Below are 20,922 nucleotides of genomic sequence, written 5' to 3' on the forward strand. Positions count from 1 at the left end.
TGGAAGCCTTAAGAATTTGCCACCTTTCTTAGAAGTACATGTTGAAATGAAGCCGCTGCTTCCTGCATCAATGAGGGACTAAAATAAGCAGAGTCCACCGCCTACCAATGACAGCATTAAGTGAGAAATAAATTGTTATTGTGTTAAGACACTGAGACTGGGGAGGCTTGTTATCACAGCAGGACCTGGCTTCTCCTGACTGATACATAGAGAAGTAAGAACGAGAGCTTGGGTTAAGTAAATACTCGTAAACCTCCTTTTGCATTTCTTAACCCCAGCCTCCAGTGTACACTCGGGGGTTTACCCATCAAAGGTTCCTTCCTGCAATGGGCTAAACTCAGCCTGAACGAGCTGGATCATTTATGGAATGAAGAGAAGACAGCTGCAGAATTCCAGCTCCTGACAGAAGGCTCTAGACAGACACTGACAGCTTGGCTCTGCAGGTTTGATACACCAGATATCCCCTCCCCAAAGTGCTATCTTGCATCAGTTTTTCTTAGTGAATAGAATGCTATAGAGAGAGTGAGCTTTTCAAAATGCAATCCATAGATATTGAGATTAGCACGTCTATCTTCTTAAAGCTGAAGATGTAAAGTCAAGTTTAATTGATCAATTTATATTTGACTGATTTTTAAAAGGTTGTAAAGAGTTTTAAGAATAGTTATATACCTAATAAGATTATCGCTTTCCATTTGACAAACACATTAACAATAAAATGATTGATCTTGACACCAAAAATGGTCAACTACTTTTTCAAAACAATTTTGACTGGTTAAATGAATCCAACTAGAATTTTTAAAAAATGCTTTCTATATGAGAGCATCCCTTATATTTAACTAATGAGAGATTATATACAAGGAGAGTTTCTAGATTTTAAATACTGACTTACACATATTGATTTATTTTAATTTAAAAAATTTGGTGACACACACCAAAAAGTTAATAGTGTCTCAGACAAGATGAACTCTATATTCATTCTTAGATTTTTCTGGATCCTCAAAATTTTATTTCTAGGCTTTATATTCTTATGGTTTTCAATATCTTCTGATTTTTGCATAGACTAATTTTAAAATCAAATAGAACAATTAAGGTTTGGGTTGGTTTTTTTTTAAGTTGTAGTCAACTTGTGTGTCCTTTCCTGAGATTTCCTGGCTATCTTTGGGGCCACTGGAGGACAACTTGAAGGTGAATCTGAGCCTGGCTGTGCTGAATGGTTGAGGACAGACCCACAACCACACTATGTGGGGTAAGAGATGACCTGGGGGCACACTGGGCACAGCTTCTCCATCTCACAGATAAGGGAGCTAAGACCCAAAGAATGCATGTGCCCAGGGTCTCACAGCTGGCGAGTGGTAAAGTGGAGCAAGCCCTGGAACCCAGGTCTGTCTAATGCCAAAGGTCATGCACTTTTCACTGCTCACCAGTTTAGAGGAGTCTGAAAGCCTCTGGTTTGCATTATTGCACTGGAACTTAGGTTCAATTCAATAATAACATCATTCCCATGTTTTGACACCATCTGTATTTGCAATGCACTTTTCAGATAAAGCATATACAAATGCACAATCTCACTTGAACCCATAACAACCGGGGGTTACAAAAGACGCTGAGCACTAAAACTCAGCCTCCTGTCTTCTTGATCCCTCTTTGCGTGTCGGCACTCTCCCTCTGCTGCTGCTGCTAAGTCGCTTCAGTCGTGTCCGACTCTGCGACCCCAGAGACGGCAGCCCACCAGGCTCCCCCGTCCCTGGGATTCTCCAGGCAAGAACACTGGAGTGGGTTGCCATTTCCTTCTCCAATGCATGAAAGTGAAAAGTCAAAGTGAAGTCGCTCAGTCGACTGCAGCCTACCAGGCTCCTCCATCCATGGGATTCTCCAAGGAAGAGTACTGGAGTGGGGTGCCACTGCCTTCTCTGGCACTCTTCCTCACCTTTACACATTCAGGTGGAAAACTGTGTGGCACCAGCCACATCTTGGTGCTTCTGTTTCTTAACTGTGTGGTTTAGGACAGATGACTTAACCTCCCTGAAACTCAGTTCCATCCTCTGTGAAATGGGTATATTAATGTGAGTTGTCCAGATGATCAAAGGAAATAGCACAGGTAGTGTGTCCGGCCCGTGTGCATTTCCAGGTTGTAGCTCACCACGTCCTCTCACAGGGGCACTTGACTAAAATCTTTCACGGTATGCACCTTCTATTCCCTTTACTGAAGTCTTCTCCACTTCACTGGCTGGTGTCCTCCGCCTGCCCTTTAATGCAGGGTCAATGCAGTCTCCTCTGAGAAGCCTGCCCTACTCCTTCAGCCAAACTGAGCACTCCCATTTTTGCATTGTTGAAAGTATGGTTCCTGCCACACTTCTTGCACTTTAGGCTCATGTAGCTAAGTAGGCGATTGCCTTTTCTTTCCAGCATCCACTGTGCCATACCAGAATCAAGGATCTTTCATAAGAGATAAAGCTGGATCTTTAACTCAGGCTTTCAAAGGGCTTATATATCTATTGATCTCATCATCCCCACATACACACACACATAATGTGTATTTGCACATATGTATTTGCATGTGTATATAAAATATACATGCATATATATTTAATAATTCATCCCTAATTCTTATTCCATTAGAAGAGTAGATCGAGATGTGGAAGATCTTAGCTTTTCGTCCCTAACTCTGAAAAGCAAAGGTAAAGAAATATGGAAGTTAAACAGAGGTGGATAAAGGTGGGGCTGGAGGAGGGAAAAGCTTAACAAGGGAGAAAGAGGAAGAAGATGGCTAAACATATGGTCTCAGTCCTCAGAACAACCCTGGTGTGACTTCCACTTTGTAGATGAGGCAATCAAAGCCTGTAAAGGTGACATGCCACTCCCAAGGTCACAGAGCCTGATCAGATCCTCGCTCTGTATCATTCTGAAGCGGGCACTTCTGATGCAAAACCAGGCTGCCTTCTCCTTGCCAAGTATCTGGCGTGGTTAGACACGTGAGTTGCTAACCTCCATGTTGAATCCTGACACGCCACTTACTAGCTGGGGGACTTCAGGTGGGTTACCGCCCTCTAGGCTTCACTTTCACTTTTCATTTTTATGCATTGGAGAAGGAAGTGGCAACCCACTCCAGTGTTCTTGCCTGGAGAATCCTAGGGATGGCGGAGCCTGGTGGGCTGCCGTCTCTGGGGTTGCACAGAGTTGGACACGACTGAAGTGATTTAGCAGCAGCAGCAGGCTTCTGTAAATAAAATAGGAGTGACAAAAAGGGAAGGATTGCATCATGTGGATGCTGTGGACATTAATGATCCCTAGCAAGTAAAGCAGGCTTCCCTGGTGGCTCAGTGATAAACAATCTGCCTGCCAGTGCAGAAGATGTGGGTCCTATCCCTAGGTCAGGAAGGTCCCCTGGAAAGGCAACTCACTCCAATATTCTTGCCTGGGAAATCCCACAGATAGAGGAGTCTGGCAGGCTACAGTCTTTTGCTATAGGGTTGCAAAAGAGTTGGATATGACTTAGCAACTAAACAACCACAAAGTAAGTAAAGCCCTTAGAAAAGTTCCAGGTGCAGAGTTCATCCTCTATCAGCATTAGTGCTGGTCATTTAACCAGGTGTCCCCAGGAGAGGAGCAATGGCTCCGGCAGGGTTCAGCAGGCCAGGAGGAGCCCACTTCTTCATTACCCTAGACCTAACTTCTCCTTTGTCCTCCCTGCCTGAGGTCAGGACGCCGTCAGGATCCTGCTGTTCGGGTCATTATGACATAGGTTCCCATGCTTTGTGTAGGTGAGCCACAACTAGGGCACAGGTGGAATTCTGACGACAGGAATTATGTCTTGTGGAAAACAAACCAGTGACAGCAAAACTGCTCGGTATGCCCATTTTGCTGATTTCTTCTCTTGAGTTTCCAGTTCACACGGCAACAGCATTGATTTCTGCTTCATTTTCATATATCCCATCATTCCAACATAATTAGGAAAATGCCCAGGATCACACAGCTACCAGGCGGAGAAACTGGGATTTGAACCTAGAGCATCTGAAGCATGTAGTGGCTCAGATGGTAAAGAACCCACCTGCAATGCAGGAGAACTGGGTTCGATCCCTGGGGTCAGGAAAACCCTCTGGAGAAGAGAATGGCAACCCACTCTAGTATTCCTGCCTGGAGAATTCCATGGACAGAGGAGCCTGGCTGGCTACAGTCCATGAGGTGGCAAAGAGTCAGACACAAGTAAGCCACTAACACTTTCACTTTAATCTGATTCCAGATCCTGCTTGCTTAACCACTACCCAACAGGGTCACCTTTTCCCTATAGAATATACCTTGAGGAAAAGGCATCACCTCTTATTCACACTTCCCACCATGGTCAGTACCTACCAGCTTACTCATAGTAAATAATCAGTACCGAGTGATAGACTTGTTGCCTGACAACATTAAATGTTTCCATTTAATCTCTTCTCTTCCAAGTTGATTATCTCAGGGTTGAATTTAGGAAAGGCTGAAATAGTTATGCACTCATTCATCAAACATGTACTGAATGCTTAACTTGGACCAGACTCTAAGCTGGGTGCTGTGCTGTGCTTAGACACTCAGTCGTGTCTGACTCTTTGAGACCCTATGGACTGTAGCCTGCCAGGCCCCTCTGTCCATGGGGACTCTCCAGACAAGAATACTGGAGTGGGTTGCCATGCCTTTCTCCAGGCGATCTTCCCAGTCCAGGGATCGAACCCAGGTCTCCTGCTTTGCAGGACGATTCTTTACCATCTGAGCCACCAGGGAAGCCCAAGCTGGGTACTAGAGGAATGAAAATTAGCAAGACAAGACCTCTGCACTCCAGCTGTTTCGAGGCTGTGTCAAGGAAGCAGTGTAGGGATTCCCAACCTTGAATGAACATTTGATCTTCTGGAGAGCTTTATAAAAAGCACAGATGTCTGGGCTCACCTCCAGTGGTTCTGATTTAACTACTCTGAGGTGAGGCCTCAGGCCTTGTTTGTTAGGTTTTATTTTTTTAACAGTAAACTTTTTATTTTAGAACAGTTTCAGATTGACAGAATTATTATGAAAGTAATGTGCTGTGCTTAGTCACTCAGTAGTACCTGACTCTGCAACCCCATGGACTGTAGCCCACCAGGCTCCTCTGTCCATAGGGATTCTCCAGTCAAGAATACTGGAGTGGGTTGCCATGCCCCCCCTCCAGGAGATCCTCCCAACCCAGGGATCGAACCCAGGTCTCCCACATTGCAGGCAGATTCTTCGCCATCTGAGCATCAGGGAAGCCCATGACAGCATTCCTATAAACACCATGCCGAGTTTCCCCTACTATTAACATCTTACATCAGTATGGTACATTTGTCACAATTAATGGACCAATACTGATACATTATTATTAACTAAAGCCCATACTTGATTTAAATTTCCTCAGCTTTTCCCTAATGTTCTTTGTTTGTCCCAGGATCCCACCTAGAACTCCTCATTAATCATACCTCCTTAGGCTTGTCTCCTGTGAAAGCTTCTTGGCTTTGGTATTTTTTTAATTCCTCAGCTTATATTATACAACCAGGGTTGAGAACTTCTGGTCTGCAGTCAAAAGAATGAAACTTCTAAGGGTGGGCTGTCTGGGCTCAAATTCTGGCTGGGCTGTTTATTAGCTACGAGGCCTTGGGCACTAAGCAATTCTGTAAAATGGAAATATTAATAGTGCTACTCCATTAGTTGTAAAGGGTGAATGAGGCCAGTGTTTCTCAATGTTTTCACATCATAATACCCAGAGAAAATACATAGTATTTGTGTGATGTATTAACGTAACACACAAGTTCTAGTGGCATAAATCGATGAATCGTCTCAATGCCAGGGATGAAGGGCTCAAAGCTGGAGCTAGACCTGTAGCTCTGCTGTGCTGGGTTAGGAAGTTTTGGACTGATCTGTAAAAGCATTCAGACTCCACCTGAGTGGGACCTCCATAAATATTTTCCATAAACTAAATGAGGAAGAGACATCCCTGTAAGGAGCAAGAAGTAGTGCAGACTGGGGAAGTGATAGTGACAAGGCAAAGGGCAGCGCTTTTGCGGCCGTTTGTACTGACCTGTCGCCTTTCAAAAGCACATGTCTGGAACAGCAAAGAACCCAATCTCTCTTCCCGATGGACTCCAGGTGACCAAACCCCAGGTCACGTCGTTACACTGTGAGGAACAAGAGCAGCCAGGCTGCTGACACATGAGGAATTCAGGGCGCCTGAAAAATTAAGTAGTGCCACTTGGAAACTGAAGATTCACTTCATATCAGGAGCCTCCTCCGAAGAAGATCCTTCCTGCCGGGTACTGCCTCTCTGGCGCCACCTCCTGGTGTCAGCTAGGTAGTTCATGACAGGCAGAACCTGCCAAAACTATGGGTTTTGTGTTGTTTTTTTTAAATGAAGTTCTTGAATTAAGAAACTTAAGACTTGGGTAGGTCAAATAAAAACAATTTCTAGGGGAAAAAATAAAAACTCGCAGTAGAAAAAATAGTTAAAACACTGTCTGGGCTATTGCAGAACCCAGAGAATATATTCATATAATTGAAAGAGGGAGAGGGTGGGAAGATTTGGGAGAATGGCATTGAAACATGTAAATATCATGTATGAAATGAGTTGCCAGTCCAGGTTCGATGCACGATACTGGATGCTTGGGGCTGGTGCACTGGGACGACCCAGAGGGATGGAATGGGGAGGGAGGAGGGAGGAGGGTTCAGGATGGGGAACACATGTATACCTGTGGCGGATTCATTTTGATATTTGGCAAATCTAATACAGTTATGTAAAGTTTAAAAATAAAATAAAATTAAAAAATAAAAAAAAAAAAAAAAAGAAAAATTCTAGGTGCTTCTTTCACCTTTTGAAACAAAATGACCTATCAAAATTTTAATATGTAGTCCTTGATTTTGAGGTTCATAGGACAAGCTAGGAAGTCTTCAAACCTTGAGCTGAATTAGTCCCAAGGGGAGATTTTTTTTATTTTTGAATCAGTTTTTCCTCCTCTAAGAGGTAACAGCAACAGCAGCACCCACCCTCCCATCACTTCTTTCTGGGCTTGGCGAGTCTGCAGAGCAGCCCACAGCTTCATCCACCTGGGAGCTGAGAGACTGGGAGACTATAGCAAGCACAGCAGCTGGGAGTTGCCGATCTCCAGCAACATTCCCCTCATCTTTCCAGCCAGCCATGAATGCAGTGTTTGGATGAGTGGGATCAAATGTTCTCCCAGCATCTGCTTTTCTGTTCCTGGGCCAGGGCTGCAACCAGCATGGGGGTGGTAGGGCTTCCAGCCCCACACCACAGGCTATGGTTCCCGGAGAGGTCTTATCGCAGGGTGAGGGCTGTGGTAGCCAGGGGCATATTTGTACAGTGCAAAGATACTAAGCATTTTGATCCCAGCCAAGCTTTGTTATTTCAAAGTTGATCTTGGGATCAAGCTCTGGGTTCAAATGTTCCAGTCTATATTCAGTAGCAAAAAGTCTTCCCCCCTCCCAAACCTCTCTTTCTCTAAGTGTGTATGTCTTGAGGCTGAAGAAATTAGAGATGTGAATGATTGTTACCTTGAGATGGTTCTGTCTGCAATTTGCCCACAAACGTGTCAGCACCATCCCTAACAGACAGTACTTGTGCCCTTGAGACCCATAGAGATTCATCGGTGATTTAGAAATAATAATAAATACTGATGTGCAGAAAAGATTTCTTACTACTATAAAGCATTTCTGTGGTCCTCACTGGGGTCACAAAGAGCCAGACACGACTGAGTGACTGAACTGAACACCTTATAGGGAGGTGTGTCAGTGGCAAGAGTTTTATAAGTGACAGACTAGGGCTCAAATTTTAGCCCTGCTGTGTGACCTTGGGTAGATTGCTTAACCTCCCTGAGCCTCCATTTTCTCAGGTGTAAAACTGAGATACAAATGCCATCCTCAAAGTGTTGTTTTGGGAGAATTAAGGACAGTAAGTGCTAAACTGAATGCCCAACACGTGGTAAAAGTGCAATCTTGGGCGGCAGGACTGTGGTTATTCTCACCATAGCTTTGTAGGTGGGTCAGACCTGCTTTACAGGACTTAGAGCTCAAGGACACAGAGTGATCCACATGAATGTCACAGCCCGTGGGGGGCTCAAACTCTGGTTCTCCAGGCACCGAGCCTAGAGCCCTTTCCTCATTCCACATATAGGATGCATTCTCTCCTCTCTGCCAAAGTTGCAGACAATCAGCTGAAGCTCAGACTGCAGGGCTGGAGAAGGAGCCACAGCAGAGGAAGCCACAGCAGGGAGTTCCACCAGTTAGACATGAGCTGGATGCCCGGAGCTCAGGAGCCTAAGGACCTAAACAGTGTCAACAGCAGGGAGGCCCAGAGGGGTGTGTGAGGCTTAGGGCTTGGCAGTAAAGGACAGGCAGCCTAGCAAGCAGCCAGTGCAGGCTGACTTGGGGAGCCATGCGATGACTCAAGAGGCCAGAGACTCAAGACAAGGACAAGTATGAAGAACTCAGACACGGACAGAAATAGAGGGAGGAAAACTTGATGAGTGGCTCCAAGATCATGTTAATTCAGGATGGCATCTGGCTTCTGGGGTGTGACAAGTGAAAAATCTCTGTCTGTGGTGGAGTCAGTTAAGATGGTCCTTTAGGGGCTTCCCTGATGGCTTAAGTGGTAAAGAATCCACCTGCCAATGCAGAAGACAGGGGTTCGATCCCTGGTCCAGGAAGATCCCCACATGCTGCGGAACAACTAAGCCCGTGTGCTACAACTATTGCGCCTGTGCTCTAGAGCCTGGGAACCACAACTACTGAGCCCACGTGCCACAGGTGCTGAAGTTCACGGGCCCTGGAGTCTGTGCTCTGCCACAAGAGAAGCCACTGCAATGAGAAGCCCATGCACTGCAGCAAAAAGTAGCCCCCACTCGCCACAACTAGAGAAAAGCCTGCGCGGCCGTGAAGAGCCAGCATAGCCAAAAAATAAAATTTCTTTTAAAAAGATGCTCCTTTAGGATTCCTTCTGATGACAAAGAAAGAAAGTGTCTTTCTTTTCTTTCTTTAGCAAAACAAGCAATATTTCACAAATAGATTCCTCCAAGTCTCCAGTCAAGGGAGATTAGCTAGGAGAAGTCTAATTTGCTATGATTTAATGTGAGGTGCTCCGGATATCCCTGTGATGCCCACGTGGTGTCCACGTGTCCGTGCAGTACCAGTAACCAGAATCTCTTTCAGCTTGTTTTCCAGAGAACCTGAAGTCATGTAATCTTAGCCTGAAAGGTCATCCAGCTCACATTTCCCCCCAGCACATGAAGCTTCCCTTTCAAAGTGGTCTGAACACCTCTGGTGACAGGAAGCCAACTACCCACCCAAGTCAGCCCTTTACATATATGGACAGCTCTGAATTTTAGAAAAATGTTTCCTTATTATATTCTTTAGTGGCCAGTGACAGAAAAGCAAAACTGAACCTGTCATTAGCAAAAAATAAATTAACAAATAAATAAGGAATCCACTGTGCAGTAAGCCTTTGATGTGCCACCCAGATGAAGGGCTTTTTTAGCACCAGCTTCTGGACAGCTGCCAGCAGGCAACTTTTAACTGGCAACCCCTTCAGGGACTGCTTCCCTGGAACCGTCTTCTTGGGACAACCCACAGCCAATGACTAATCGATTCTGGGGCATAGATGTCTGGGTCATCACCACCTAGGTCTCACCCTGGGCTTGGTCAAAGCTGTCGTCAGAACTGCATTTGGCTTGAGTCCCCGCCTCTGCTCCCTTCCTCAAAACATTCATCCCTAGGACACTCCTTAATAAACATCCTATACCCTAAGCTCTGCCTCAGAGTTTGCCTTCCAGGGAACAAAAGTGTGGTCTACTGGCTCTCCTAACTGGGAGGTCTAGAGGACATCAGGCACAGCTGGCTCCAGGGGCTCTGGAGGAGTGAGCAGGGCATACTGTCTCCCCTTCTCTTGCTTGTGTGTGGCTTTGTCATGACTTCACTTTTAGATACATCTGTGCAGCCTCACGTCCAGTGAGGGGAGAAGCTTTTCCTCAGCAACTCCCTACAAGTTCAAAATGTACTTCTCATTGAACTGATCTGGGTCACAAGCTGATTCTTGGATCAGTCACTGTGGCCAGAGAAGAGGGTATATGCTGATTCTCCAAGGCCAGAATCATACAATCACCTGGATGAAGGGATGGAGTCATTTGCCAAAACACGAGGGCCAAGAGAATGGGAGGGACGGTTCCATGAACAAGAAGTGGGTTCTGGGACGAGAAGAAAGGAAGGCAGAGACCACACAGGCAAACATCACAAAGATCTACCACGATTGCCCTGTGCAGAGGTTCCTGCCCACAGGGTCACTCGGCCTCCTCCACAGGGACCGCCTGCACACCTCCCCCCACATCCTGACTGCCCCTCCATCCCTCTCCCATCTTCTCTGACATGGGTTGGTCTTGAGCCCTCTCACCTCTCGGGGCATTTTCTTCTAAAAGCGATCTCTTTTGTCTTTGGTTTCAAAGTGTGCTGCCCAGAATGAAATACAGTTGCTCTTAGAAGTATGTCAGATAATCACGTCTCTCCTTTGGGACATTCTACTTCTGTTAATGAAGTCCAGGAGCAAAAGAATGAGCTTGTCTTGGTGGACATAAAACTTTGCCTTCTAACAAGAAATACGGTTCTATTTATCTGACACCTTGAGTTGCTTTCCCAAGTTCCAGTACAGTCATATATCTTCTCATTCCACAGTTGTGTAGTTAAATTTTTGAATAATATGGCACATAATATGACAATTATATATATAGAGAGAAAGAGAGAGAGAGAGAGAGATTGTATATCGGAACTCATCCTGCTTTGACTTGGTATATTTTATATGACTCTCATGCATATAAAATTACATACGTGAGAAAGATTACTGGACCAGAATCCTGGGTTCAAGCCCTGAGCACCAATACTTACAAGCTATGTGACCCTTGCTGATCACTTAATTACTCAGTCTACACTTCATCATACAGATATGAGTTAAAAATATCTACCTTGCATAAGTCATATATATCAAAATCAATTATCACATATGCTTTCAAAACTATATGTATATGTGTATATACAGTATAATGTGTTTTATATATTGGGAGAAGGCAATGGCACCCCACTCCAGTACTGTTGCCCTGAAAATCCCATGGATGGAGGAGCCTGGTAGGCTGCAGTCCATGGGGTCGCCAAGAGTCAGACACGACTAAGTGACTTCACTTTCACTTTCCACTTTCATGCATTGGAGAAGGAAATGGCAACCCACTCCAGTGTTCTTGCCTGGAGAATCCCATGGATGGAGAAGCCTGGTGGGCTGCCATCCATGGGGTCGCAGAGTCGGACACGACTGAAGCAGCAGTAGCAGCAGCGGTGTTTTGTATTATAAAATGTTTTTCTTACTTTTAAGAAATGTTACAGTATAAAATGTTTCCTTACCATAGGTCACAGTTTAAAAATTTGAAGAAAAACATTCCTTCCTGGCCTATACCTGTCTTATTCACCACTGCATACACACACACACACACACACACACACACAGGCACACAAACTGAAACAAAGTTTCATGAACCAAAACTCCCTTTTGTTACCTATGAATAAAGAACAAATAATAAAGTTAAATAGCAAAGATAATTGTATTACTATTCAAATACAATTTAGAAACATTATCCCCAAATAAATAATACAAAACTGCCAAAGGCTGCTCTAGCCCGTTACATCGATATCATAGCTCATCAGTAATCACAACCCAGACAAGGAGGAGGTGATTCCAGCAGAGTGCAGTACATTCAGGGCTGATGAAGCTATACCTCTGGATACCACCTACAGTATGGAAGCCCCAGGGGGGGACACCCAGCAGCAGGAGGTTGGAGCTGCAGAGGCTGGGGGTGAGAGAAGCCTGCACAGATGTGAGAACTGCTGGCAGAAGGGTCTGAAGAGAGAAAAAGAGACCCCTGACCTCTCGCCACTACAGCACAAGAAAAGGGAAGGTAATGTTTCCATCCTAAAATATTAAGGTGAGAACAGGTCATTGAACTGAAAGTTTGCAAGATAAAAACAAACAACAAAAAAAAACATTTTGACAAAAAATGTATGGATTCTTGTCAAAAATATTAAGTAGGAAAAAAAATGTATACCCAAATAAAAACAAATGAAAATTCAAAACTCTTAAGATCCAAAGAAGGCAATTGTGATCAAGATATTTGATGGGTGGGATGACGTTCAAGGTTAGGCTCTCATACTTCCTTAGGGAGTAGTAAATCAGGCATAATTTATCTAATTGCTCACACTTACTTTTAATCTCAGTGGAAATGAAACTGCTCAAATTACAAAGGTGATAAAGCTTTGAAAAACGTAGACAGGTGTGGTTGCTGGCTCCAGAAAGCTCCTCTTCTCCGTGCCTCCCCTCTCCCGCCTCCCCAGGGCCTGCCACGCTCAGCATTACTCACACCTGCAGACAGTCAGGGCCTCAGGCTGCAGCTCCCAAGTGGAGACAGGGCAGGACTATAAAAAGCACCTCAACCACAAATCAACCACCTTCCAGCTGACTCGGCCTCACACTCCACTTTCCGGCACTCCGATAATTGAGCCTCTGATTGACCTATTTCCTGGTTCAGGTCCATCTCTCTCCTGCCAGGACCTGGCTCCTGAACTTCACCCCCTTTGGCGTGGCATTTAAGCAAAGGTTTTTCTTTCTCCGCTTGGCTCCAGTCTCTGCCTCCACCGTTTCCTCTCTGCATAATCCTTCCACACACCTGCAATTGAGTTATTGCATCAAAGGCCCTTAGATGCCAGATGATCTGAGAAGGAACACGTATTGTTGTTCATTTTTTGGATTCATTAAAAAAAAAAAGTCCAAGGAGATCATAATAGACTAATTCTGAAGGAGAAAAGGGGGCCGGGGGTATGTGAGGAAGGCAGCCTCTCTGAGAGAAAGGAGTCAGAGATAGAAAAAGAAGGCTCGGACATTCAACAGGCTACATGGAGATGGAGGTCTTGGAGTGATGAGGTAAAGAAAGGAAGAACCCACAAAACAGTGTTCTTTAAAAAAAAAAAATCTTCTTTGGCTGATTGCATCTTAGTTGGATAAGCAGGATCCTTAGTCATAGCATATGGGATCTAATTCCCTGACCAGGGCAGCCCCCTGCATGGGAGCTCAGAGTCTTAGCCACTGCACCAAAGTCCTAAAACTCTTTCTTTACATCAAAATATTGCTGATGGACTTCCCTGGTGGCACACTAGAAAAGAATCTGCCTGCCAATGCAGGGTGTAGGGATTCGATCCCTGGTCCGGGAAGACCTCATGTAGAGTGGAGCAGCCAAGCCCATGTGCCACACCTACTGAAGCCCATGCACTTAGAGCCTGTACTGCATAAGAGAAGCCACTGCAGTGAGAAGCCCGTGTACCTAGGAACTAGAGATCCCCGCAACTAGAGAAAACCTACATGCAGCAATTAAGATGCAGTGCAGCCAAAAATACATTAAAAATAAATATATTTATTTAATAGTATATACATGCGGTGGCTCAGATGGTAAAGCGCCTGTCTACAATGTGGGAGACCTGGGTTTGATCCCTGGGTCGGGAAGATCCCCTGGAGAAGGAAATGGCAATCCACTCCAGTACTATTGCCTGGAAAATCCCATGGACAGAGGAGCCTGGTAGGCTACAGTCCATGGGGTCGCAAAGAGTCGGACACAACTGAGCGACTCCACTTTCACTTTCACATGTCAAAAAAAAAAAAAAGACCATTGCAGCCCTGGCCTTTGGGTTATCTCAACACATCAGCTCCTTCCTATCATGTGTGGCCCCATCTGCCTGGGCAGGGTGTCTCCCACCTGGCTCCTCCTTACTCAATCTATAAAGTCACCTTGCTGGTCTCCTGCTTGGGGAGGCCCCCTGCACCCTGAGACAAGCCCCAACCTATTGTAAACCCTCATCCCACTCTTTCTTTTCCTTAGTGTCTCTGTCTCATCATGATTACTCTATTGAATCTGCCATATTTAAGGTCTCTCTTCTCCACTGGGCTTCCCAGGTGGCACTAGTGGTAAAGAATCCATCTGCCAATGCAGGAGAAGCAAGAGTCACAGGTTTGATCCCTGGGTCAGGAAGATTCCCCTGGAATAGGAAACGGCAACCTACTCCAATATTCTTGCCTGGAAAAATTCCATACACAGAGGAGCCTGGTGGGCTACAGTCCTTGGGGTCACAAAGAGTCGGACACAGCTGAGTGACTAAGCACGTGCTCCCCTGCTAGATTGTAAAGCCTGCAGAGCAGGGATCACATCTAGCTTCACCTTCTGCCCAACTGTGGCCAATCGCCCCTAGACCTTCCACTCAGGTGAGCCAATGTGTCACAGGTCCATTCCCAGAAAGTGGGTTCTGAGAGGGAGTTCAGGGTGTGGGATGTTTGTGAGGAAGTTCCCTGGGGGATGACCGCTGGAGGAGGGGGAAGGAGCCAAAGATACAGAGGAAGGGCGGAAGCCAAACACAGGCCTGAGGACAGCCTCGGCTGAGGCCAGGAGGCGCCCTGGAACTGGAATGACTTCCAGAGTTAGGGAGTCGGGTGGAGATGATGGGCATTTATACGCAAGCATTGTCGTTCACTAACAGGAGTCACTTGGGAAGAGGTGTGCTTGGGCAGGATGACTTTGGCTATAAAGCCACTCCTGGCTGACGGTCAAAGGTTGTCTGCTGTCTCTGATGCAGCTGAGTTAGAAATTAAAAGGTGTTCCATGATTATCTCATTGTTGGCCATGTTTACCATGGTGGCAGCAGAAGCCGTGAAATGTGCATTTTATTCAACTCTCCATCCATCTGACCACCGATCTCACAAAGATTTGTTGAGTACCTTCTAGGTTCCAGACCCCCACTCCACAGCACAGAAATCGTCTATTCATTATACTTCCACTGGAGGTTTCTCCAAGATTGGAGAAAGTGTGTGGCGGGAATGAGGTGCTAGAACAGTTAAAAAAAAAAAGAAAGAAAGAAAGGTGGAAGGGGGGATAAAAGGGCCCCCAAAGCAAAACCTACCCCTATGGCACAATTTAGGAAAAGGAGCATGTAACTGATGGGCCACTACAGAGCCGCACTCGCCATACACACTTTCATCTCCCTAATGAGTGAGGGACAGTATGTCACATTTCATTAAAGAGAAAACTGAGCCTCAGAAAGCTGATGAAACTTGCTCACAATCATGCAGTATCAAATGGTACCAGATACAAACCCAGCTCTGCCTAAATGCAGGGCTGTTGCTCAACCTTTTGCCTGAAGACCTTGGCTCAGCCCTTGCTGGGAAGCCATCAACCTGGACGTAGAAGGCTGAGATGAAAGTGGGCCTTGTGGCAGCTGGGGAGATACCACCAGCCAGGGATTTGACCAACCAAGTCTGAGCCACAGAGGTCCTCTCTGTCTGCTTCCCTTGTGGGTGAACCCCAACCTGCTCACTTTACCTGGCCTGACCCCTGACTGCTCTCTTTGCAGAATGAGTCAGCTCAGCCCTCCTGACCTTGGGGCTGTTACTCTGATTCCAATAAACCTGGCCACAGCCACAGTGGCTCAGCCACAAGGGCCCATAACCCTTTCTCTGACGCCCTGCCTACTTTTAGGTGAATGAACTCTCAGAGGTCATTCGGATATAGGTTTTCTTGCTCCTGTGGAAATTCCCAAGCCTCCCATTATCTGTGTCCTTCCATGAAAACATGACTTGAGTTGCTAATTGGTAAACTCCTTCAGGGCAGGATCACAGTTCAGCTTTGAATCTCAGCACCTGGTGTATTACCCAGCTAGAGCAAATGTTCACTGTGCATTCATTAAAAAAGTAAAACTGATCAACACACACACAATGAGTAAGGTTACAGCCATTCCAATACTTTGGCCACATGATGCGAAGAGCTGACTCATTTGAAAGACCCTGATGCTGGGAAAGATTGAGGGCAAGAGGAGAAGGGGACGACAGGGGATGAGATGGTTGGATGGTATCACCAACTTAATGGACATGAGCTTGGGTAAACTCCGGGAGTTGGTGATGGACAGGGAGGCCTGGCATGCTGCAGTCCATGGGGTCGCAAAGAGTCAGACATGACTGAGCAACTGAACTGAACAGAAATTACTAACATGTTCCACTATTTCAGAAAGATCCAGCTTTAGAACATCTTTTATTCACTTAACAAGGACTTAAGGAACACTTGCTAAATGTCAGGTGCTAGAGGCCAGAGAGACATCACTGGGAAAAAAAGTTACAGTTCCTGACTTCATGGAGGTTACAGACTAGTAAAAGAAACCAATATTAAACAAATCATTGACCAAACGGCAGTCATTGTGATGAGCGGCACAGAGAAGTAGCCTGGTGCTATGCAAATTGCATGGGTGCACGGGTCCTAGTCTGGTCCCAAGGGTTGCAGATTTTCCATAGAAAGAATAGTCAAGCTGGAACTTAAAAGATGAATGAGAACTAGCCACTCTCATTAGCTATTTTAAACACAGAGGAAAGTCCAGAGATAATATACCAAACATCTATAAAATCACCATGTAGATTTTTAATTATTAGTATTTTGTCTTGTTTTGGTCAGAACCTTCTTTAAAAAAGAAAAGCTTTACAGACATTGTCAAAGTTCTCTTGGCCCAGTTGGAAGGAAGATAGGTGTCAATTGCATAACCACTAGATTTGTTACCCTGTTGCAGAAATTTTTGCACTATTTTTTATATTTCATAATAAAAATGTTTCAAAAGAAATATTTTATCTAATTTGTTATTCTATAAAATGTAAAATCTAATGAGATAATTTAAAACATGCGATGAAAGAGAAAGTTTTCAAAACAAATATTTGAAAAGAAAAGTAATAAAATTATGAATGATTTTCTTAATAAATATATAAAAAATGACTCAGCCAAAGAGGAAAGAAGTGCCATGACAGCAGGGAAGGTCTAAGGGATTGGAGTATGCCTATGAGGCAAGAGCACTACGTGGACAGAGAAAGGGGACATGGGGATACCGGAGGACATTGAAGAGGAGGGTATAACCAGGGCACTGTGAGCCGTGGCAACAGATTTGCATTTTTTAATAAAAGAAATGGAACATCACCGATTATGTTTAAGCAGGAAAGTAATATAATTAGATTTGTGTTTTTAAAAAAGTCTTTCTGGCTGCTACCTGGAAAATAGATTAGAGAATGTAAGAACGGACATGAGGCTTTGTCCAGGCAAGAGGCTCTGGTGTCTGGTGCAGGGATCATGGTGCTGGCAGCGAAATGCAGAGCAATGGACAGAAGTGAGAGCTCTTCGGAAGGCTATTGGGTTGGTAGGACTTGACGACTGCCCAGTTGTGCAGTGGATTGGGGTGTGCGGGAGGTGAAAGGGAGAGGCAGAGTCAGCGAGGACACCTCCCTGATTGCCTCCGTGATCATCTAGGTAGTTGGCGCCGTCATCGTCTGAATAGGAAACCAAAGAGGAGGGAAAAGTTTAGGAGACAGCTGATGAATTCATTTTAACTGAGTTGGGCTTGTGACGCCAGGCCGATACCCAGATGCTGATAACAAGTTGGTGGTTGGATACAGGGGTCAGAGCTCAGAAGACAGATATGAAATGGAGATTCATGGTAACCACTCCCTCATTGATAGGTGGCATTAAAAGCCTTAGGAGTGGATGTGACCACATAGGGAGAGATTAGAGGGGAAAGAGAAAGTTAAAACTGACAGGACCCAGAGACCAGAACAAAATCTTCACGACACCAGACTCAGAGGACCAGGAGATCCCCACCTGTGCCTGGAGTGGATTCTCCCATGTAGGGCTGAAACTTATAGGATCAACAGTGGATGAAGGTCAGCCAAGCAATTTGAGAAGGCAGCCTCAGGGGATGGAAGAAGTGCTTTTTACTTACACCCTGATAACTCTGAAATAAGGCAGTCCCCTAGAGGGACACCATTGGAACTCTAAACATCCCTTGGGTGAAAAGTCTCCAAGTCCACCTCCCTCCCGTCTGCCTCCTGGACATTTTTTGCAGTATTGAAATGCTCAAGTCCTAGAGGGTTGCTTCTCAAAGCTGAGGAAATCCGATTTCTTAGCTATGAAAGGAAATCTGGCTCCCAAGTGCCAGGGCTCGCCCAGAAAAGCTAACCTGTGCAATCTAGTTGGTTAAATATGAACTTGCCCAACATCAGCACATCACCCCGCCGTCAAGCCTCGAAGTCCCCAAGCTAAATTATGTAAGCTCTGTGGGTTTATTAAGAGCTATTTGTCAATTTAATAGTACAAAAACAAGGAGGAGCCAAATGCTCGACTGAGGCAGACAGATTTATGAAGAGTGTGACTCAGGTGCTTTCTCCCTGCAAGCTCCCTAATAAAATGCTATAGTCAACTGAAGCCTATAAATGTCAGAGGAAAATTAGCTTGTACCTTAGAAGCAGCAGCTCCCAGAAAATAAATTGCGAGACTCTTGATACACACCCACCCACAAGCACATGTACATATCTACACCTGCATAATATGCGTGCACACGTGTCACTTACACGCCTGTATATGTGTACACACCCATGCAGATGTGTGCTGCTGCTGCTGCTAAGTCGCTTCAGTTGTGTCTGACTCTGTGTGACCCCATACACGGCAGCCCACCAGGCTCCCACGTCCCTGGGATTCTCCAGGCAAGAACACTGGAGTGGGTTGCCATTTCCTTCTCCAATGCATGAAAGTGAAAAGTGAAAGTGAGGTCTCTCAGTCGTGTCCGATTCCTAGAGACCCCATGGACTGCAGCCTACCAGGCTCCTCTGCCCATGGGATTTTCCAGGCAAGCGTACTAGAGTGGGGTGCCATTGCCTTCTCCATGCAGATGTGTAGATGTATACAAATACTTGCCGGAAGTGAGAAAAGTACTAGTGGGAGTGTAACTCTTCCCTGTAACTAACACTCCTTTGCACAATTTACCACAATGTGTGTGTTGTGTGTGCACACACATGCACATCCAAGAAGTACAGTACATGTTAAGCAATGACAAAGGTGTGCTAACTAATCTTTCTTCCCCACAATGAAAAGAGCACATGGCTTGGCTCCTAGTATATTTACTGGAGAGGAACAGGGCTTTCTGAAGAAGGTGGCCTCTCAGCCAGGCCTCGAAGGTGGCCTGGGGTTCTAGAAGCTGGAGAGTTGGTGGGAATGGTGTTCTAGGAGGAAGGGAGCAGTCTGAGCAGAGATGGGAAAGTCAGGACCTTAGACATCAGGCTTTCACTGGAGCATCAGGAAAAGCATGAAGGTAAAAATGGACAAGCCCGTCAGGGGCAGGGTCCTACCATGGAGGGTCTTGAATTTGGAGTGAAATAATTTGGATTTCATCTGCAGGACATGGGGAATAGGAGACATTTTAAAGGGTTTCTATGGGAAAGTAACATGCTCAGGATTGTTTCAGGAAGACTAATCCTGCTCATAGGCTGCTGAGAAACTGGAAATGGAAAATTCGGGAGACTGTAACATCAGTCCAGGCCAGAATTTAAAACAGTGAGATTATGATTTTCTCTTAACATAGAAAGATGTTTGCACTTAAATTCTAAGGTTAAGTTGGTTGCAAGTTGATATGTATTATATACATAATCTCATTTTTGCAAATATAAATACACAAACACCTACAATGCACATCTGCACAGGAAAAGTCTGCAAGAAACACAACCAAATGCAAACACTGGTTACTCCTGGTTGATGGGATATTGGATCACTTTTTTAAATTTGATTTTGTGTATTTTATATTATTTTTACAATGAACGTTTTCTTGTGTTAAAAGAAAAGAAAAGGAGGAGAGAGGAGGGAAATGGAATCTGCCTTTACCAACCAGAAAATCCATCCAAGTATTTCCCTAAACAATAGAATCATCCACCTAGGAACTGGACTGGGCCTCTCCCCACATTTAATAGCCCGGAGTCCAGGTCATGGTGACCCGAGCCAGAGAGGAAGCCACCAGAATGGAAAGGACACAGCATTTCCCTCCAGAGGTTTCTAATCACAGTCAGTCCTGGCACTGGAGAGTTAGACAACCTGGTTCAGGTAAAGACTGCCAACAGCAGTGAATCTGGGCTGCAAACTGGACAGGCCACCATGCCGCTCACAGCCTGAGAACACCTTATTGCCAGAAGAGTTCAGGGAATATTATAGACCAACCCTATCACTGAGAAGCACAGAGAAACAGGACGGCGAAAGTGAAAGGGCTTAAAACTCTGCAGCACTTTCTTGTCTAGCGCTCGTTAACTCAGACCACCTCAGAATCACTACTCCAACTCAGCCCAACTCCACCCCTTTTGCAGAATCTCATCCAACCACAGCAAATCATGTTCTCGAGCTCTTACTGTGGACCAGGCGCTGCTCTACGGGTGGAAAGTCCAGCGGCAATCAAAGCGGATTCCGTGGGCCTAACCCGGGGCATTTCATGTCCTTGAAGACGCGCCATACTTCTTCCTCCCTCTGCTCTTCCCGCTCCCCTCCTTCTGCCTTCTTAAACGTAGACTTCACGAAGCTGGAATTTGATTGTTTTTTTTCTCTCAGCTGTGGGCCCAGGGCCCAGAACGCCTGCTCGGCCCATGGTAAGGGCTCCACAAACAATTGTTGAACCAACAGCCTTCACATGTGCTGTGTCTTCAATGGGAATCACACTTCCGCTACCATTTTGTCAGGCTTATTCCACTTAGCTCCTCTTGGCTCAGCTCAAACATCACTCTCTCCTAGAGCTCTCTGGAATTCACTAGATTTTTCTGTTAATGATTCCCATGCCATCCTTGGCTTCTTCTCTTAGCACTTACATCCATGTAATTACATAATTACTTAATCAATCTCTCCTGTAAGTATAGACACTCCATGAATCCTGGGACTGGGCTGGTCTTATTTACTGCTATATATCCTCAGTTCCTGGCTTCCCAGGTGGCTTGGTGGTAAAGAATCCACATGCCAATGCAGGAGACACAGGAGATGC

At 45.4% G+C, this 20,922-nt stretch overlaps 1 long non-coding RNA gene across 2 annotated transcripts in view; it reads right to left on the reverse strand.

The window, feature by feature from the left end:
* The window catches only part of LOC123334096, a 39,675-nt gene extending 19,025 nt beyond the window's left edge, over window positions 1-20,650 (reverse strand). The window contains exons 1-3 of one of the 2 annotated variants that reach the window (XR_006551864.1): window positions 20,303-20,647; window positions 6,056-6,204; window positions 3,162-3,217 (exon numbers count right to left, since the gene is read on the reverse strand). This is a non-coding gene — a long non-coding RNA (uncharacterized LOC123334096). Of the gene's footprint in view, window positions 1-3,161; window positions 3,218-6,055; window positions 6,205-20,302 lie in introns of those variants that run through there. The other variant, XR_006551863.2, reaches the window with a different exon arrangement.
* Window positions 20,651-20,922: the final 272 nt, after the last annotated feature.

This window comes from Bubalus bubalis, chromosome 6 (assembly GCF_019923935.1).
Source record: "Bubalus bubalis isolate 160015118507 breed Murrah chromosome 6, NDDB_SH_1, whole genome shotgun sequence".
Taxonomy (NCBI): Eukaryota; Metazoa; Chordata; class Mammalia; order Artiodactyla; family Bovidae; genus Bubalus; species Bubalus bubalis.